Here is a 14,333-nt window from a genome sequence, read left to right as displayed (position 1 = left end):
GCAACTTTGAGTACTGGGTTTTGAGCCTTTCTAATCAGAGAAATCACTTGTTTGAGAAAGAGACACAGAGTCTCGAATGCAGCTGTGAGTATAACAAGACATCCATTGCACTCGGCTGCTCCTAAAATGTGGACTGTGGCATTCAGACACATTCACAGTTCAGACTGGTCGGATTGACTACCGGCTTTCTTGAAAGAGGAAGCTTTAGTAACACAATTCATAATACAGCCATTGGGGGCAGAGGCTGACTTAAGGTTTGGACTCAAAAGATGTGGGAGTTCACGTTGCTGCAAGGTCATTTGTCAGATGGGCGACATAAGCAAAACCCTTAACCTCTCTGAGCCTTTCACCACCAACGACGTGAGAGTAATAACACCAGCCAGCTCTGCCTCGTGGGGTGGTGGTTAGAGAGAATGCATTAACACTGTCAATGTGACCTCATTTTGTAGGAACAATTAGGTTAAAACTCAAATGGAAGCAGTACTTTCCCACAAATTGGTGTGATCCTCTACTCTCTGCATACGCCTGATTGAAGATAGGGACCCTCTAAATGTTTTTACCATCTAACCTGGAAGCTGAGCCATTTAGCTGTACTTGGACGTGGTCGGTGGATAAAAGCATTTAAAAAATTTTTAAAGATCCAACCTTTTTGCACAAAATGCAAAATTATCAGATTCTTATATTCTATCTTTTCTTATACTGCTTTTGGATATATTTTCCGGCTAATATGGATAGGATAATATTTTGGAGACTGAATATTAGATATTCTTAATAAAACTGTAAAATGTTGCTGTAAAATGTTATTCCACATTTGTCTTCTAACATCCGTTTTCCCCAAAGCTGGTTTAATGGTGCTGCATTCTTCTCCAGAGCTAAGCTGCAAATCGATGTTTAACTGAACGGACTGATGCCTTTAGGGCATTAAGATTCCCGTCCCACTGTGATTTCCTGGGTTTCTCAAGAATGTCATCAGGGTCTGCCCATTACTGTTCCATAAATATCTAAGCCAAAGAGGATGGAAATGAAGCGGGAGGGGATGGTTAAACACCATCCTTTAAGCAGATTTATTACGCTTGTATCATTCTCTGAGAATACATATTCATTTTTAATGTAATGATTCATGCACTTTGAATATCCAGTGTCAAGATGTGCATTATTTGTGAATTTTTAAATTACTGTCATTAAAATAATTCAAGCCTTTTATAAAGAATACATGATTATTATAGTCCGAATCAAAGAACAAAAATGTAGTAGGTTATTCTTTTTAGAAATCCTGTCATTGGCATATGAAATCAAACAATTATGAAATGCTTTAGTCAGTGATTTCAGCAAGTGTGTTCTTTGGCAGGAAATTAGGGAAATATTTTGCTATGAACATCAGTTACAAAGTTGTGAGTGGTTGTGATCAAGGTGTGATTAAAAATAAAACTCCCATGTGATTATAATGGTTCATTTTCTCACACATCGTGTTTCTAAGTGGGTGGCTTTTGTTTGTAAGACAACGTAGGGCAGAGGCAGGAGCTTTCCCTTTTCCCTCTGACTGTTCTCTCGTCTCTCTCTAGCTCCATCTTGGCAGAGAGGCAGTGATTTTCCCAGGTGACCGTGCAACCGTCACAGACCTGGGCCTGTAGCTGGTAGCTGGCTTCTCTCTCGTCTTGCACCTCCACCAAAGAGCTGAGAGTGGTTTCCTGGAATGGTTTTCAGGTTCCTAAGGGGATGAGATTCCCAGAGACCCTTAGGCGTTGGTTAATGGAGATAACTTGTCCTTCTCAGCTCTAATACCCGACAAGGGAAGAGTGCTTGCAACTGACAGGAGCTTCTGCCTGCTCCTGATGCAGTCTGCCTTGTCTCTGAGAGAAGGATCCGTTACATGGGTAATGTTATCCCTTATGTGCTTTTTACACACCTGTCAGAGTTCCACATGCCAGTGCTTCTGCAGCAGGTTTATCTGTTCCATCGACAGGCCACTGCTAGACCATGACAGAGGACTTATGTTTCTCCGCTTTTACCAAAGCAGGCAGTTTTTCACACTTAGAAATTCCATTTCAGATGCTTTAAGTAGGTACCAAATTCCTGTCCTGTAATCACTACCAATTCTAAAACTTTCCCACATATTCACACTGTTAGCAAATCATTTCAAAGAGGGATCAGGAGCATTGTCTCTTTCGAGCATGATGGAATTATGGCACATCATTTTCCTAAATACCTCAAGCTGGCACTGTGTCGTCTTATCTGCGTTGGCTTTCTGATGCATTACGGTTTAAGTGATATTATCTTTGTTAGTGACCTGACTAGTTGCATTTAAAAATGATTAGGATGCATTGCCTAATCTTTCAAAATTGTTTCAGAAAGGTCAAAGTAAAAATTCAGTCATGTGACATGAAATTAATATATCCTTTGTTGTACTTCCTAAAATATAGTATTTGTTATTCATATCAGTGGGATATAGATCATTATTAATGACAATCCAAAGCATGTCAAGAACTGTTTAAGTTTACAGAGCACTGGAGTTTATTTTTCTTTCTCTGTATGCATAAATGACTTTTATAGGAATTAACATTTATGTGTACAGAACTTTGCAAATTTGAAGGACATTGATCATAAATGCTTTGGTTTTGTTTTCTTGGAGTTTATGGAGTGATGGTTCAATGACACATTTAGGCATTTATGATCTCAAGGATTTTTCAGTTACTGCCTCTTCTTGTGTATTTAAAATTCTTTTTTTATTTTCCTACCGGATGGTATGGCCTAGGTGCATCCTGAGGCAGATGCTAGAATTTCTCTGAAAGGACACCAAGCTTGTGAATTCCTTGGGTCACAAAATAGGAGATAGAAATGCTTGAATAAGACCACAAAACCAAAAACTTGCAGGAACATGATAACAGGGCCCATGGTCCATCCATATACACTGCATTAGAGGCCAGAAAACGGGGATAGTACGCATTGGCCAAATGGAAGAGATGAAGCTTAAACTGGAGATGCATAGCACTTGAAATAAGGCAAAAAGAAAGAAGAAAGATATTCGAAGTTTTCTGCAGGAAAGAATGGTACCCAGTAACAAATTCTGGAAAATACCGGGTTAGCGAGGAAGAGGCAAATTGTTTCACTAGCATTTTTATTTTGCACACTAGGCAGATAATCCAAGACTACAAATTCTTTAAAATCTAGACAGAGTGTTTGGGAAATAGAGAACATCCACGAGGTAAGAAGATGTATTTTTTTTTTTGTCTTGCTGCTGTATCTTTAGACTATGTACATTTTTTGAAAAATTTTAATCCCCAAGTTATTTGAAAACCCAGCCATTGCTGATTTTTATTGGACTTCTTATTTAACCCCTTTATAAATGTATGTTTCCATTTTATGTGCAGAATTTGGGGATTCCAGGGTAAGCTGTAGCTGTTAGGAGAACTACTCAGTGTGTGTGCACCCATGAGCGTGCACACGCACACACACACACACACACAAAACCCAAACAGCAGCCAGCCATTGAGATGATCTTTTTCCTTCACTTTAACCACTTCCACAATGGCCTCACACGCCCCTTCAATCTCTGTGTCGACACAAGGTGAATGTTTTGTAAAGTAACTGTCCGTTTCCTTTGGGAAGATCCCCTTGTATTTTGAAACACATGACGTCCATGGTACAAAAGAGCAGAATATTAAATGGATGATGGAAAAGTGAGGGCAAAATATGGATTATGGAATTTCATGTTTGCTGTCTATATAGTATTTTGAAACACTGAAAGGTGTTTAGTATGGGAATAATTACATTTTTATATGATATCGTGCAAAGCTGTAGGTTTTAAAGTTTAGACATCCCACTCTGCAGTATTTCACCTGATGGGAGGAAGAAATACACTGTGCGAGAACATCACAAAATGTGCTGAATCAGGGATTCTTGCCTGGAAGGATGAGGCGTGTGTCAGGATGGTCAGTGGGACTGGAAAGTGACTTCATTTTCCATCATCAATGTTTCTTCTCACCACAGGGTGAGTCATCATTTTCAACATGAAAATGAACAGTTAAACGTTCTTCCATTTAATTTCATCCACATGTATTTTCTCTTTTCAGTTTCAGCCGTTCACAAGCACATGAGCACAGGGGGAAAGCCCGTGTCATCTCCCAGCTCCACGTGCACCATAAGCTCGGGAGGCAGGGAAGGGGTCAACAGCCGTGCTCAGAAGTTCAGAAGAAAAGGAGCGGTCCCTTCTGTCCGGAGGCTGGTGTCCACGGCCAACATTACATGTCCCTCAACTGCGTGTGCCACACATGGATATTCACATTCATGTCATGCTCCCCAAGGTTTGGGGACACGAGGGGCCTTCCCTTCATCCAGACTTTCAGAGGTCATTAAGCTGGGCTTTTGCTGGTACTTTTCCAGCTGCCTGAGTTAAGGGAACACAAATATCTGTATGATTTGATGTTTAGATTTACACACAGGCATTTCTTTTCTTCCAGAGAGTTTAACGCCCTTGTTGCAGAACTTGAAATAATAATTGCAATTAAAAGAAATCCTGAAAAGGCACAAAGGAATTAATTGCACCTCTGAAAAAGTATCTTTCATTGTTCCTAGCAGCCTAGGCAAAATTTTTCCAGACATCCCAACGTGGCGATAAGAGAAAGAGGGCAAATGTTTCTCACTTTCCAGTGCAGGAACCAGATGACCTTAAGACTCAGTGTGGTGGTGCCTGAGGCTCTGGCTCCCTCTCTACTTCTTCTTTTGTTTAGTTCTGTATATTTGTGGGAGGAGGAGAGGGTGGAGCTTGTATGGGGCTGAGGGTGACAAGGTGCTGATGGTTCAGATGTGCAGATCACTGGAGACAGAAAAAACCCAAGACAACTGGAGATTCTACTCAAATTCCTGAAGATTGCTGCAGACTTTTTAGCTGAAAGATTGCAGTGCATTACTTGCCAAATTCTTCCTGGACGCTTTTGGGTATGTGTGCACTGCATGACACCATCAGCATCGTCTTTGTCATGTTGGCCAATGAGGTCCTTTGCCTTCAGTTTGGAAAGGGGAATCTATTTGGCAATGCAGAGTTCGAATAGCTTCATAAGTCTTGGTTATCACTGCTTATCATGCCTGCTCTTTCTCCAGACCCCACAGGTATCCTATAATAAAGGGCATACGACATTAAAAATAGTCTTTGTGACACTCATCTGTGAAGCTGCAAAAAATGAGCCAAAGTGCCCTCCTGAATTTGCAAATCCATTTTCTCTCCCATCCACCTCATTCCTCAGCACTTTAGATAATTGTGTCCCCCAGCAGCTCTGTCCTGTCCTCTTTCTCCTGGGATGTAGGAGGCCAGAGCCTCGGGCTCCAGCAGGTTGTCCCCAGACCTCACTATACATGCATGCGGTATCAAAAAGAGAAGCAAAAGTGGACTTTTGAAAATGGCATTCAGGAAAAAATGATCACCTTTTATTTTGAGAGAGTTTCCTTTGCAAAGTACAAATATGACTTTTTAGATTCCTTGTGTTCAAATTGTTAGCACCTATCAATGATCTCTTTCTGAATTTATAAAATGTATTGAAGTTATTCTGGTATACTTACTGTTTGCTTTTTAAATTTTTCTTTTTTAGGAGAGGAGCAAGTTTACAGAAGAGCATGAGCTTGGCTGCAGTGTTTTTATAGGGTGTCCTGACTCAAGATAGCCAGGTCACTATTACTTTCCAGAAGGAAAACCCAGGTCCAAGGTCTTCACAGTCCATTAGGGAAATTATCTCCCAATGCAAGAAAGTGATAATGTTCTCCACTCACATACCGGACTGTCTTCAGGTTCTATGAGAGGCCTTCAAATTGTCATTCCTACACTAGGTCAATTCTTTTGGTTGACACATGTATCTGTATATGTAAGGATACAGATATATATATATATATATTTAAATTTATTTCAAAATGTGAGGCTATTTCTTTAGGTTCCAGAAGGCTGAAATAAAAGAAAACCTTTTTGTACATTTCCATTGCCCATAGAGAGAAAGCACTTTGCAAACAGTGAAAGGGATGTTGCTTCTTAATTTGCTGTCCCTGTGATTATGACTTTTTGCTTTATTCGATGGTTTAAATCACTTTTTGTCTGACACTTTTCCCTTTGCTTTCTTCGCACAAAGATGATGTGAAAATGCAGGGAGAGAGGTCATGTGCAGCTCCCGGTTTTTTATTGTTAAGGTGGGAACTGAAATGACACACTAGTTCATTTTGAGAGAGATCATAGACCAAGTATTAAAATGAAAAGAATAAAACTTCTAAGAGAAAATCTTTGCTTCTTTGGGTTTAGCAAAGGTTTCTTAATCAAGACTCAAAATTGCTAACAACAAAAGAATAAAATAATTGGCCTTTAAAAGATTAAAATCTTCTACTGATTAAAGATAACAATGAATAGGCAAAACTCAGATTGGGAGAAAATATACGCAGCACATCTATCTGACAAATTCTACACAGATTACATCAAATACTCTGACAACTCAATAATGAAAGACAACCTAATTTAAAAACGGGCAAAAGACTCGAACAGATTCTTCTTAAATAAAGGTATATAAATGGCCATGAAACACCAAAAAAATTCTTTAGCATCATTAGTTATCAAGGGAATTCATATTAAAACTACAATGAGATACTTCAACATTTCTTCCAGAATAACTAAAATTTAAAAGTCTGGCAACAACAAATGTTAGTGAAAATTTGGACCAACTGACACCCTTTCACTGCTGGTGCACAGTATTTGGCAGTGTTTCTTACAGTGTTCTAATACCAGCAACCCATTCTGATTCTCCAGAGACCTACTGGGTGTCCTGCCATTTAACTCAGTTCTGACACTACCTACCTGGAGATAGCATCAGATCCCACAAGGCTGTCCCCCACCCCTCGTTTCATATGTCGGTTATAAATCTAGGTTGTTGCCTGTACTTACAACTGAGTGACTATACGTCTCAGTTCCCATGACACCCTTCTCAAATTTTTGCTAGAAGGGCCAGAGAATTCAGGGATACATTTACTTATGTTTACTGCTTTATTATGAAAGAATATAATTTAGATGGAATAACAAAAGACCCCGAATAGCCAAAGCAATCCTGAGGAAAAAGAACAAAGCTGGAGGTATCACACCCCCTGAATTCAAAATATGTTACAAAGCCATAGTAATCAAAACAGCATGGTGCTGGCGGGAAAACAGACACACGGATCAGTGGAACAGAATTGAGAGCCCAGAGATAAAACCACAGATCTGTGGAGAGCTAATCTTTGACAAAGGAGACAAGAACACACAATGGAGAAAGGAAAGTCTCTTCAATAAATGGTGTTGGGAAAACTGGATAGCCACATGCAAAAGAATGAAAGTAGAACATTATCTTACACCAAATATAAAAATTAACTCAAAATGGATTAAAGACTTGAATATAAGACTTGAAACCATAAAACTTCTTGAAAAAATCATAGGTAGTTTGCTCTTTGACATCGGTCTCAGCAGCATCTTTTCGAATACCATGTGTCCTCAGGAAAGGGAAACAAAATAAAAAATAAACAAATGGGACTACATTGGACTAAAAAGCTTCTGCACAGCAAAGGAAATCATCAGTGAAATGAAAAGACAACCTACCAACTGGGAGAAAATATTTGCAAATCATACATCCAACAAGGGGTTAATTTCCAAAATACGTGAAACACCCATACAACTCAACAACAAGAAAACAACCCAATCAAAAACTGGGTGAGAATCTGAACAGACATTTTTCCAAAGAAGATATACAGATGGCCGACGGGCACATGAAAAGATGTTCAATATCACTGATTACTAGGGAAATGCAAATCAAAACTATAATGAGATATCACCTCACACCCATCAGAATGACTACTATTAAAAAGAAAAGAGGGGCCAGCCCCATGGTCTAGCAGTTAATTTCACACTCCACTTCAGTGGCCCAGGATTTTGCTGGTTCTGGATCCTGGGCACGGACATGGCACCACTCGTCAAGCCATACTGAGGCAGTGTCCTACACAGCACAACCAGAAGGATCTACAAGTAGAATGTCCAACTATGTACCAGGGGGCTCTGGGGAGAAGAAGAAGAAGCGGGAGAGAGAGAAAAAAAGATTGGCAACAGATGTTAGTTCAGGTACCAATCTTTAAAAAAAAGAAAAAGAAAACAATTAAGTGCTGGAGGGGATGTGGAGAAAAGGGAGCCCTCATACACTGCTAGTAGAATGCAAACTGGTGCAGCCACTATGGAAAATAACATGGAAATTTCTCAAAAAACTAAAAATAGAAATACCACATGATCCAGCTATTCTACTATGGAGTATTTATCCAAAGAACATGAAAACACTAATTCAAAAAGATATATGCACCCCTATGTTCATTGCAGCATTGTTCACAATAGCCAAGACTTGGGAGCAACCCAAGTGCCATCAACAGATGAATGGATAAAGCAGATGTGGTATAGATATATACAATGGAATACTACACATGAGAAAAGACAAAATTGTGCCATTTGTGATGACATGGATGGATCTTGAGGTGTTATGTTAAGTGAAATAAGCCAGACAGAGAAAGAAGACAAATACCATTTGATTTCACTTATATGCGGAAGATACACAAACACATAGATACAGAGAACATAGTTATGGTTACCAGAGGGGAAGCAGGTAGTGGGAGGGCAAAAGGGGTAAAGAGGCACACATATATGGTGACAGTTAAAACTAGAACATTGGTGGTGAATAGGATGCAGAAGCTATACAGAAGCTGAAATATAATAATGTACACCTGAAATTTACACAATGTTACAAACCAATATGATCTCAATAAAATAATTTTTTTTTAAAAAAAGACTATAACTCAGGAATATCCAGATGGAAGAGATGCATTGGATAAAGTATGGGGGAAGGGGCATGGAGCTTCTTTGCCTTCTCTGGATGCGCCACCCTCCAAGCACCTCCACCTGTTCGCCAATTAGGACGCTCATCAAATCTCATTGTTCAATTTTTTGTAGAGTTTCACCTCCAGCTCCCCGACCTCCCCTTTCCCAGAGATCAGAGAGGTCAGTGGATGGGGCTGAAAGTTCCAACCCTCTAATCTCTTGGTCTTTCTGGTGATCGGCCCCATCCTGAGGTTACTGAGGGGCCGCAACCTGACTCGCCTCACCACACAGACTCAGGAGGAATCAGAAGGGCTCTTTATGAAGAACAAAGGATACTTCTTTCACTCAGAAAATCCCAAGGGTTTTACGAGTTCTGTGCCAGGAACTGGGCACCAAGACCAAATGTATTTCTTATTATACCACATACACATATTCTGTGACTTATCAATTTAACTTTTAGGTACTTACCCAAGAGAAATCACCATCAATATAAACAGCCCCCAGTTATCTTCTACATAGCACATTTCACTACCTGAAATAGGCTTGTCATTTATTTGTTTATGCTCTTTGACAGCAAGCATTCTGTTTTATTGACAACTGTATCTCCGGTTAATGCAACAGTGTTTGGAACATAGCACTTTCCAAATAAATATTTGCAGAATATATGAATGAATATAATCCTCATATCGTAACCACAGGCACTCCAGGAACAGTTCAACTGACCCAATCTCTTCTCAACAGAGTGAGTAAGAAATGTCTTTCAGAAAATTTGTAAAGTCACCTAGTCAGAGCATGTGCAGAAGAAGAAATCTAGACCTGAAACAACCATAGAACCAAAGGACCGGGACGTGACTGGAACGTAAAAGTCAGACTTATCTGAAGCGAGGGGTCCGTCATTCAGGAAGATCCTGTGTTAAAATTCCGCCCCCACCTCATCATAGATGCTTGAAACCATGTCATAAAAGTTTAGAAACTCATCATGAAAGTTTAGAACCCTGTCATAAATGTTTAGAACCTAACCATAAATGCTTGAAACCTGCCCTGCTAGCATTTCCACGTGTCAGCCTGTGCTCCCTAACCTCTTAAATTTAACCCCAGATCCTGAATCGGGGAGACAGATCTGACGGCACACGCCCCGTCTCCCTGCAGATCGATCTCGCAGAATAAAGCCAGTCTCTTTTCCCAAAGGCTGACGCCATAATTAATTGGCTTGTTTATGTGCATTGGGCAAAAGAACCCCAAATTTGTGTAGCAACAATATTAACATCCTAAAGTAGACATTACTCTTATGCCAATTTTATGGATAAGGAAACTGAGGCACAGAGCAATGAGTAACTTGTCCATGATCACATAGCCAGTAAGTGATACAGCTGGGATTTGAACAAAGGGTGCTATTTTCATCACTAGAAAGTCAGCTTAGACATTTGTGTGACTTCCTTTTGGTACTTGAAGATGCAGCTCTGAGTCCGGCTACGCTACTCTCTCTTCAGTCGCTGTCACTTTGTAGGATGTGTTTGCCCAGTTAGCGCTTCCTCAAGACAGCCCCTCCCCTCTCCTGCCTCATGGAAGCTGCAGTTTCTTTAGTCTGCACCTAAGGTTTTCACCAGTCAGCTGGAAAATGTAACAGGATTCACAGGAAGAAATAAATACTGAATTGGGGCCTTTTTTGGAAGCAGGAGATAGAAGGGGAAGCTTGCTCTCCCAAGCCACATGCGAGTTGGGTTTATGGGGTGGATATTTATGTGCTCAATAATAAATGCTTATGGAACACCTGCTCTGTGACAGTCATTGCTTAGGTGCAGGTGTTATAAAGTAGACAGCACAGACAAGATGTCTGGTCTCCAGAAGCTTGTATTCTTGTAGCGGGAAGAACACATAAAAATTCACAAGTAAATGTATATGGCAGGGCAGAGAGTAAAATGTGCTTTTGAGAAAATTATCCAAGAAAGAGGCTTATGAAAAGCCAGTGGCCAGGGTGGGGATTATTTTTTCAAATAGTCAGCAGACAGACCCGAAGGAGGCAAGAGAGTGAATCATGTGGCTATCTGGAGAAAAATGCTGTTTCAGCATTGATGATGAAAGGCAAATTATCCTCGGACTTGAAAGTACAGGACGAGGGCATCTCTTTGCAAGTTCCCGTCCAGTGTTGGAGCAGGTTACGGTATCTACAGCTGAGCCCCAAATGCACAGAGTCGCTGACACTTCAGGGCCGTGTTGTATGCAAATACGGTGATCACATTAAGGACAGGACACGCTCAGACTGAGAGATGTCAAGGGAACAGACCAGAGGGGCGGCAGGGTCACCACACCCGTTCCTGTTCAGTTGGGGGCACTTGTCCTCCGTGTGGTGGGGAGCATTGTCTGAACCATTGAGAAGATTGTCTTTCTCTTTATTTATTCCTCCTTCCATGGCTTCTTTTCTCTGTTTTTTTCCGATCTCTTTTTCTCTCACTCTGTTACACATATATGATTGAATTTATGTAATCCCAAGATACCATAGGGTACTTGGAGCTGACAAATGAATGAAGGCAAAACTACAAGCAATGAGTAAAATAATTAGGGAAAGAACGTCTTCACAAGAGCTGCCCAAAGGAGGCCTGGCCTGCCTGTGAGTCTCTGGGAGGACACAATGGGGCCAGATGACCCTCTGTTAGGGTATCGGCAAGAGTACGTGGTTGCAAACAATGGCAACAGGGGCAGTGTAACTTAAACAGAAAAAAAAATGTCTTGAAATGAATGAGTAGCTCCAGAACCCATAAGAAAATTGGAAGACACTGTGACTCGGAAGGGAAGCAGGCAGCCGATGGAGCCGAGTTTCGCCATAGGAGCAACGTGACAGCGACCTGGCTACTGGAGCGACCTCCCCTGGATGCTCACTTCCGGCCCCAGATTTACTTCCCTCCTCCTTTTCAAATGTCAGGTAGGGACATTCAAGGAGGGAAGTCTCGTGCCCCTTCGTATGCCTGAGCTGGGAAGGGGAAGAGAATTTCTGGCCTCTTTTGACATCTTCAACAAGAGGTGGAGCCCCGGCCTTGTCAAGACTCACGTGGTGGGGTCTATCCACCCAAGAAAGTGTGATTAGAAAGGCGGTCTTCCCCCAAAAAACAAATCAAATATCCCTGAAAGGTACAAGTATAATTGACAGGACTTCTGAATTGGCTAATTTGTAGAACTAGACAATCTTGAGAATGTCTTCCTATTTCTAAAGGTTTACATGTAAAAAATGTCTGAAGCAAGAATCTATGGAAGGAATGTGAACAAACTCTCCAATTCTCAGGGGAAAGCAAACTATGCTGATCCATAGCAAAGTTGTGATGGCTCTGGTTTTATTTTAATTGACCAGGTTAATGTGGTTTTAGCCATTACACTAGTCCAGGACCCATTGGCTACCTAAATTAACGTTATGTTTTCATGGAAAGGAGACCATCTCAAGTTAGCAAAACTCAAAAGCAGAAAGTATTATAAGAAACAGAGGGTCCCATGGGACACAAAGTTGAAGCTGAAATGGGACCCAGAAACGGGGAACTGGAAAGCTCCCAGGAACCCCAAGGTTATTTGTCTCTGCCTCCCACCTCTTCTGCACTCTCCTCGGATGCTGGAGACCTACTCTCTCTTCATGGCAGGCAGATGACTTCTTTGATTTCTAAGTTTGAATGTTGTGGTCTGGCTGGGTCAGATCTTTGGGGAGCTGCCTTATTTTCCATTGCTTGTATGCACATGATATCAACCATAACATATGCTTTCCCAGACTTGTAGAAAATGCTCAGCCAATGTGCAGAGGGAGTTGGCTGACATTCAGGCTCCTCATCTAGGACGTGATTCCTCCCAGGACATGTCATTCAGTCTTAAGCCACAATCAAACTTGACATCCAATTACAGTCACTATTGGTTACAAACACAATTTTACTATAATTAACATGCCAAATTACTGCTAACAAATCCAGTTAAGGAACATAAATTTCACCTTGTTATGCATAACTATGACTTATGAAGGACAGCAGGGGATACTTTTAAATCAGTTTTCATATTTATAATGGTAGGTTATTTTCCCATGGAGAAGGAAACAGCATCCTCTCACAGATGGAATACTTCTGTTTTGAGAAGGAAGAAACTTTTACTATTTTCCAGTTTCACTGAGGTGTAATCGTCAAATAAAAATTATTCATATTTAAGGTACAACCTGATGTTTTGAAATACATATACGTTGTGAAATAATCACCAGAATCAAGCTAATTAAAATATCTATCACCTCATAGAGGTGAGCTCAGTTAAGATCCACACGCTTAGCAAATTCAAGTATACTGTAGAGTAGTATTAACCGTAGTCTCTGTGCTGTAAATTAGAGCTCCAGAAAGTATTCAACTTGCCTAACTGAAACATTGTACCCCATTTATCCCTGCTCACCAGGCCCTGGAAACCACTTTTCTACTCGCTACTTTGATGACTTTAACAATGTTAGATTCCACGTATAAGTGAGGTCATACAGTAATTGAAATGTGTCTTCTTTACTATCTCAATATATTGGATCTATTAGATACCTAGGAAAATAGAAATATCTGTTTGTCTATCTATCTATCTGTCTATTATCTATTACCTATGTATCTATGCATTAACCATACATCAATAATTTTGGGATTTGAGGGAAATGGAAAATCTTTAGTCTGGGCTCTGTTATGTGATCAAAAAGCAGACATCACTCTAAAGGAAGATCCTTTATTGCAGTGAAATGTTTCCTTATCTGTGTTAAGTAATCTCGCCAGAAAATAATGTCAAACTACTTAGAGTCAATGAATATCAGAAAGAGAGAAAGAAAGAAAGAAGGAGAAAGAAAGAAAGAAAAAAAGAGGAAGGAAGGAAGGAATATTCTTGCTACTTATGTCTTCCTGGCCCTACAGGAAGTGGCTTATATAAAAAGTTTCTGAATCAATGACATGGTGTAAAAACATGTGGGTCAGCAGCAACCACAACATAGTATAACTAATACTGATAAGCACTGTCTCTTGTTACAAGGAGCCTACAAAGATTTTCAAATCTAATTCTCATACCTAATGACTGTAAGAGTGTTTATTAGACTATATGCCGGGCACCATGGTAAGTGCTTCACCTACCTCGGTGGTTCTCAACTAAGGCCCATTTTGCCCCCAAGGGGATATTTGGCAACATCTGGAAATAACTGTGGTTGTCACAACTGGAGAGATGCTACTGGCCTCTAGTGGGCAGAGTCCAGGGATTCCGTTAAATATGCTTCAATGCACAGCACACCTCCCCTGAATAATGAGTTATCTGGCCCCAAATGCCAATAGTGCTGTGGTTAAGAAACCCTGACCTGCATTCTTTCCTTCTATTTTTTCAAACACCCCTTGGGACAGTTAATATTAGTGTGGCACAGATGGGCCTCGAGGTCACCAAACCATTTCCCTTTTCCTCTTGGACCACATATCGACAACATTTCTCAGAGGCCAAAAGACTGATTTCTATCCAA

Source organism: Equus quagga, chromosome 15 (genome assembly GCF_021613505.1).
Source record: "Equus quagga isolate Etosha38 chromosome 15, UCLA_HA_Equagga_1.0, whole genome shotgun sequence".
NCBI lineage: Eukaryota > Metazoa > Chordata > Mammalia > Perissodactyla > Equidae > Equus > Equus quagga.
Note: the sequence above shows the minus strand (reverse complement) of the source record.